Source organism: Hipposideros armiger, unplaced genomic scaffold, assembly GCF_001890085.2.
Source record: "Hipposideros armiger isolate ML-2016 unplaced genomic scaffold, ASM189008v1 scaffold_259, whole genome shotgun sequence".
Lineage (NCBI taxonomy): Eukaryota > Metazoa > Chordata > Mammalia > Chiroptera > Hipposideridae > Hipposideros > Hipposideros armiger.
In genome coordinates this window covers 1924081-1931941 of record NW_017731609.1, presented here as the reverse complement: position 1 = coordinate 1931941, position 7861 = coordinate 1924081, and positions in this window count along the sequence as shown.

Here is a 7861-nt window from a genome sequence, read left to right as displayed (position 1 = left end):
GTCCATTGTCAGAACGGCCTTGCCTTAGGTCCCCAAGCCCCATTGCCTGTTAACAAGAGCAGCTTTTATGGAGCATGGCATCTATCTCAACATGGTCACTGGGCTGGCTCTCCCAGCTGGCTCCTGCTTGGTTAGGTCCATTCTGTGCAGGAGAGATCCCAGGCCTCCCCAGGGCTCCCCAGGCCTCCCCAGGGCTCCTGGGCTGCTGGTTATCAGCAGCTCTAGGGGAAGAGAACTGCTGTGACTAAATGGAGATTGGGAGGCAAGGCCTGTGAAGGATGAAAAGTGGTGCCCTCCCTCCCAGGGCACGAAGCTGATCTGCAGAATTGGCCCAGACCCTGGAACTTCACAGACAGTGAAGCAGAAGGCACTGGCTCTCTTGTTTGGGCATTTATTACCTGGAGCAAAATGTGCAGAGAAGGATGATAATGAAGTACTTGACTAATTCAGTGTGATCCAGCTGGCTGAGCCAGAGGGGCTGACTGCTGAGGGAGGCTGGGAAGCTAAAGAACTCACTGCTAGCCATTTTTCCTCAGCACCTGGGAAGCCAAAACAAAGGAGAGCAGAGATCAAAAAGCAGAGAAGTATCAATAATAAAGGAAGGGAGACAAGAAGAGAAGGAGAAAGGGTGGGGGTGGGACCTTTCTCCTTTTAAAGAAAGTTATTATTTTTTTTCATTTCATTTCCTGGACCTTCCCATCCTAAATCTAGTCAGCCTTTTGGTTACCAACACCAACACTTTTTTTTTTCCCCCCCTTTTTCAACTTGCATATTTGCCAATAAACTCTGGCAAAACAAAAAGAGACAGATTCACTTTCACTCACACAGAAACACATAAAGTGCTTCTGGTAGAGACGGAGGTGTGCTTGTGTCCAACAATTCTGTGACTGGAAAACTAATGTGACAAGAGGATCTCTTTCTCTTCGGCTGCACAGAAGCCAGCTGCCTTATGGTTTCTCATCCTTCTATACCTGCCAATGGCCCACACTAAGTTCTGCCTCCGTCATCTCATGCGATAAACAATGGACCCTGCATGTGTAAATGTGCTTAAACACTTTTAGGACCATCTTTTTACACATACAACACTGGATGACGGACTTTAGCACTATATGTATTGTAATGATCTTTTAAAAATAGACACAGCATCCATCCTGGGTTCTGAGCCTGAATCATAACAGTCTCGTGGGGCTTGCTATCCTTTCTACTCAAAAAAAAAAGAGACTCCTTAGATAGCCAGACACAAATGTGGCAGATGAGCTTTGGTGGGGAGAATACGTAGGTGAGGGAAAGGGGAAGTAGTTCCACCAAATGTGAGCTTGATTTGTGTGGCCAATCAAGCTGTAGATTTACTCATAATAAGCAGAAGTAAAGTGAAAGTTTCTGCTAATAGTTAGCCTTCACCTGAAGCTGCAAGGCCTGGTTTTAAGAAATACTGTGAGGTATGAGCTCAGCTTCCCAGTCACTTCTCTTTTTTCTTACGTGGTGCTGTCTTCATTTCACCTTTCTCTAGGAGCCCTCATGCTGTCTTTCCTTTGCCCTCAGCAAAAATTCTTCTTTAATCTTACTGAGGTGTAAATGACTACCTGTACTTAAAGAATTAAGCCTCTCTTGTCCCTAGGCTATTTTTTTTTAAATAAATGAATCAAATTATTAAACACCATGATAAAGCCATGGGTTTTGAAGCACTGAACTTTAGGGCCTAGATGTGTGTGTGTGTGTGTGTGTGTGTGTGTGTGAGAAGATCCTTCATTTTCCCCCAAACATCACACAGTGTAGGCAGTTACCTTTATAATCCACATGGAAGGACCAATCCATATGCCCTCATCCTTGAAATTTAGTATCATGCAGATATTTTATTTTATGATACTGAGCACATGTTAGTTATATTCACCATTTTGACTTCCTTATTTTGCCATGAGAAACAAACAAACAAACAAACAAACAAACAAAAAAACAGCAGGAAAAACATATTCACTTTGATTTTTAAAACTTTAGAGTATCACATAAGCCTACATTTTTGTCAGGACTTTTGGGCATTTTTTGGTTAAAAAGAACAGAATTCCACTCAAATAAGACCCAACTTTGGGAGAAAGGAACCAGCGTGAGGAAACGGTTATTGTGGACTCTAAGAGCTGGGACTAGAACACAGCTGAGCCTCACAGATACTTAAGTGAGAGAGCAATTCTGGATCTGAGCTCTAGAAACCCTGCAGCAGGGGATTATGGTTCATCACTGGAGTGCTCTGTTATTAAAGTGACTCAGCTATGCATCATATGTCTGCTCACCCAGAGTTTCTGCTCCTTCATAATTTTGGCACTCACTAAGCCCAGCTAGACTTTCTAGCCCAATGCCTTATTTCCAACCACCAAGAAGAAACTAGATTGTACCAGTTCATCATAAGGCCCCAGGACAATGGGCTTTGGACACCCTATGGTTTGACCCCCCCCCCCCCCCCCCCGGTCAGGTGCCTATTCCTCATCCACTTGACACTGGCATAAGGTGGTGGGCATAGGACTAAATACAGATCTGTGGTGGCCAAAGGCAGGAGGTAACCTTTAGGATAAGAGCTAACAGAAATGTTGATAATTATTCCACCAAGTAGAAATGAACATTACATTCAGCATTTATTCATATTTGAAATATATTCTTGATTATTGGCGCTAGGCTATGTAATTGCTTCTACATATCGAATTATTACACAGTTAACAGTTGAGTATATACTACCCTTGAATAAAAGTCTTAATTTCATTATGTTTCTTCTGTCACTCAAGCATATTCAGGAAAAGGATTTGTCTGGTGGTAACTTTAAAGAGCTAATAGGACTTGCCTGAAAGTTGTATCATGCATTCTTTATATATGCTTCTATGTAATCCATTTTACTGTTATGTACTTCTAGTCACCAAATAATAGTTTGCTTATATTTGTAAAGAACTAGTTGAGAGACTGGGTTCTAACTTTAACCTCTGCATATGGAAGAAAGTTAGATCTAGTGAGATAAAATACTTTCTGAGGTGTTTCCATAGGTTAGTGTAAAACCAGCTTTTATGACGGTCATATCAAAGCAACACTTGGCTGCCTTGAACAAGTACATATTATATCCCTTTGTGGCATTTTCAGAATTTTACTCTTTGTTCCACAAACTCTTTTTTTTTATTTTTATATTTTTATGAAGATTTTATTGGGGAATTGGAGGAGGGAACAGCATTGAGGAATTGGGGAAGGGGAACAGACAAGGTGCTGTCCTTTTTGTTCTTCAGTCTAGTTGTGGAGGACATTGCTTCACAGGCCCATGTTGGTATTGTGATCATTGTGCTCTTCCTGGCTGCGGCAGATTGGTCACCGGCAATTGGACAGCTGCTCATGGTGGCTCACTGGCAGCTCACGCCAGCTGCTGGCTGTTCACGCTGGCTGCCGGCCACTTACAGTAGCTTACGGCAGCCCACTGCAGCAGGGGCTGCAGCCTACGACGTCGTCAGCGACTCACGGCAGCCGAGCTCCAGGTCAAGCTGTTGTTCACCATCTTAGCTATAGAGGGCAATGTCATTGGCCCATGTGGGATTCGAACCTGTGGCCCTGCTGCTCAGAGCTTGCGCTCCAAAGCCAACTCTTAACCAATGAGCCATTCTGCTGGCCCAAATTCTTTTGTTTTAATTAAAATATTTTGGGGTGAAAATGGTTAGTAAAATTACATAGGCTTCAAGTGTACAGCTCTGTAATACATCATCTATATATCACATTGCATGTTTACCACCCAGAGTCAGTTCTCCTTCCGTCACCATATATTTAACCCCGTTTACCCTCATCTACCACCACCCTGCCCACTTCTCCTCTGGTAACCACTAAACTATCGTCTGTGTGTATGAGTTTTTCTCTAACCTCTTTAGGAACACGAGTCCAAGGAGTTTCAGTTTGGGAAAGTGGCATTGAGCCCATCTACTCAGATAGTTCAGACATTATTTGCTGGGAACAGGAAGAAAGGTGTGGGATGTGGACTATCTGGGTGACACAGAAATTAAGCAGGTGGTATGCAAGCCTTAATCTCCAAATATTACATATTACAGGAAAATAGCACCAGGGAGCCAAAATGTAATAAGGTAGCCCTAGGCCTGGGGGGACTGTGGCAGTGGGGCCCCTAGACAGGTGAGAGTCAGAAGTCAGGGGTCCAGCAGTATTTGGGAAGTCAGTTAATGATCATGGGTAGGGCACAAGGCACCATAGAGGTCAGTGGAAAATGAACTTAGATTAGGAACTAAAAGAAATAGTCAAGGTCTATTAGAATAGACACCCAGAAGGAAGGGAGGATATGGGCTCAGAAAGCTATCCCCACACCTGCTCTAAAGGGACAAGAGGAGAGGCTGGTGTTGCTGAACCTGGTGAGAGCAGAGGCATGGAATGGGGCTGCCTATGGTCAGAGAAAGGCACTACTGTCAAATTGTGGCCTTAAGGCAGGGAGGAGTGGGAGCCTGCATATCCTAATCTCTCTCTCTTTCTTCCAAGATTCCACTGGTGCCTCCCATTGAGGAAACCCACCCAGAAGCCAGAGGCCAAGATGATCAGGTGATATGGTCTATGGAGCTGAGCCACCCAAGGAATAGAGTAGGGTAAAGAAGGGTGAAGTGTGGATCTGAAGGGACAAATGGAGAATTATGACCACAATATTCTTACTCGGTTTTACTTGGGGAAAGGTGAACTAGATGCAGGTAAATCTATCTAGTATTGGGTTGTCGGAAAAGTCATGACGTATTTTTTTTTATGTTTTTCATTGCAAAAATGCGTCATGACTTTTCTGACAACCCAATAGATTCCTAGAATAATCAACCAAACAGATTAAAGTTTCTCTTAATGTCAAAAGGTACATAGGCAGGCCTGGTTATTTCAAACTAATTAGATCTAAACAGCTTCGATGGGCTATTTTTTAAACTAAATAAAGCAGTGAACTGTTTAGAGATGAAAGTTAGGTGAGCCATAGTAATTTTTCTTGTTACTCAGTAAGTTAAACATTATTTAAAGTTACCTGGATCTTTTCACACTATCATTCTTGGCAGGGTATACTAAAACAAATTGCCTTAAACATATTTCTCAAGAGCATTTAATATTTGCCATGGAGAAATATTTTCAGTTTTTTCTAAACTAAGATTGGAAAAGAGGCCTTATCATGTGCTGAGCTGGCACTACAAACCAGTCCTCTCAGGGCATCACATAACCAATCAACTGTTTTAGAATGTTTGCACATTTTGTGATTATAGTGGCTGGTGGAATATCACTTCTTTGGTGAGATGATGCTTGGATATTAGGATTATGAGAATTCATGATACTTAGAATTATGACAATTGGTCATCAGTGAAGTACTATTTGAAAGAACCTAATTTAATCTGAATCATATAGTGTGGACTTAACTATTGAAGTACATTTAAGAAATAATCATATGTGTTCATGACATTTTTACCCTAAATAAAATATGCTACTTAGAACACATGTGTTAATACAGTTCAGTTTAAAAGGGCAACACACTTTTATTGAACACCTACTATGTGCCAAGAAGCTCTGGGAACGGCAAGAGAGCAATGTCTCAGAGGATTTTCTTGTGTTGACAGAAAGCAAACCTGTGGCTAGCAAACCCATTCCATGAGTAATTTTGTATACTTTTTGGAAAAGTAACATGTTGAAACAGATTCTGGCCACTCAAATTGTGGTTCTCAGATGGGGTTCCATTTTCTGCCTATGGAAATTATAAACCTTTTGGAGGAGCCTGTTTTGAGAATGTGCTTTGTAAGTCTTCATGAATGTCGAATAACAATGATAAGTTTATTGTGTTTGATGATAACAGCAATAGTAGTAGTAATGATAAAAAACAACAATCGTCAGTATTTGTGACTGTTCAATAATAGTGTTAGTTGGGCCAGGTAACTGTGGTCCAGCACCAGATGAATCAGGGAACTCCATCTACCCTTTTCTAACAAGCACTGCATCCAGGATGCGGCCACATCCTGCAAAGAGGGCAGAGGCACTCTCAGAGGATACTCTGTGAGATCAGGGACCTGGACTGCTTTATCCCTTGTTGCAGCCCTCTGACCTAGCCTGACATAAACTAGGACCTCACACATTCGAATACATTTCCAAACAGACGGTACAAGAATTCCAAAGCTTCAATAATAAAAAAGACAAGCCTATTCAACATTTCTCAAAACATTTTATTATATACTCTTTGTTCTCTGGGAGTCCATAGGGTGCACAACCCATTTTTAGCAAATCTTTTGCTCATTGGATATTTGTGCTAAAAACAAATTAGAAGTTAGGGAGAGAAATCTCCTCAAAGAAGTTCTATTAAAAGGTTATTAACCTGTGTCTACAAAATTCCTGTCTCACAGTATTTTATTCTCAAGTACTTTTCATCCTGGAGTGGATGCATAAATAGCAGTGAAGAAAAACCACAATTAATAGATCTCAGTGAAATCAAATTCAGTCTATGGTATTGAACTAAGGTCAATTTCCAGTTTAGGCTCCATAATTTTATGACCTTGGGCAAATCCTTTACTTACAGAACATGAGAAAATGTTTGTGTGTTTATGAAGTTGCCAGGTCATTAAAAAATAATAGATAAGGGTGCTATTTTTCTCTACTTCTCACCTCATAACTAAGCCTTTGAGGATATCTCTCTGAGTATAAACTGCATAATAATTAAAAAAAAATTCAGGCCATGTCAATATCGCTCCTCATTGAATTGTTACTAAATTGTAGGCTTGTACAATTTCTGGCACTCAAGTCACACCACCTTGGGATTTTGTGGACTCCCAACAGCCAAACGGACTCCAGAATAGCTACCACTAAACCCTTTGGAGAAATGTCTCTCTTGGACCCAGTGTGGATGACTCCTACACTTATCTCCTTTCTGGGGCTGTTATGAGGATTAATTAATGCTTACAAAAAGCTATAATCACCTCGGATGAAAGGAGCAGTAGAAGAATAATGACACTTCAGAGTAACATGGCACCTTTCATCTGAAGATCTCAAAGCACTTCACAAGTTTGAATTAATTAAGCCAAGGTAATTGCAAGGTGTAATGACAATAACAATAATGATTATAATTATCCTCAACATTATCCTTAAGAACCTGATTTGAAATCAATTCGTGACACTATCTCTGCCACAGTGCTGGTCAGCCTCTTGTTCTCCAAGGTTTGCAGCAGGAATGTCAGGTGGTCTGTCCTCCCTCTGCTCACCAGCAATGCCCATGGGCTCTGCCATCACCAGAGAATGAAGAGGGGTTTTGTGGAAATAGGGATTTAACATTCTGGACTATGACCTCTATTAGTGGTGACTGTTGGAAACGCAGGGATATGCCATTGAAAAGAATGTCTATCATGTAGTCAGCAATCATTCTTTAAAGTATTTTGGATAAATACTTTCTTACCCATAATTCTTAGTGATAAAAGTTTATGCTTACGTAGCACTTCCTATATGCCTGGCACTGTTCTAAGTGCTTCTTGTATGTTAATTTATTTGATCCTCACAATGACTCTATGAGGTAGGTGCCATAATCATCATTATCCTTATTTCATAGATGAGAAAACTGAGGCACAAAACAATTAGGTAACTTACTTAGGTCACAGAATTTATCATGACTAGGTCACTGGTAAGTGGCAGCTGGAAATTTATGGCATGGACAATATGTTGCCAGAATTTGCACTTTAAACCACTACATTTTATTGCCTCTATTAAGAGGAAATAGAATAATTTTTTTTTTAAAGATTTTTATTGGGTAATTGGGGGGATGGGAACAGTGATGGGGAATTGGGGGAAGGGGAACAGACAAGTTGCTGTCGTTTTGACTGGGGGGACTGTGGCAGTGGGGCCCCTAGAC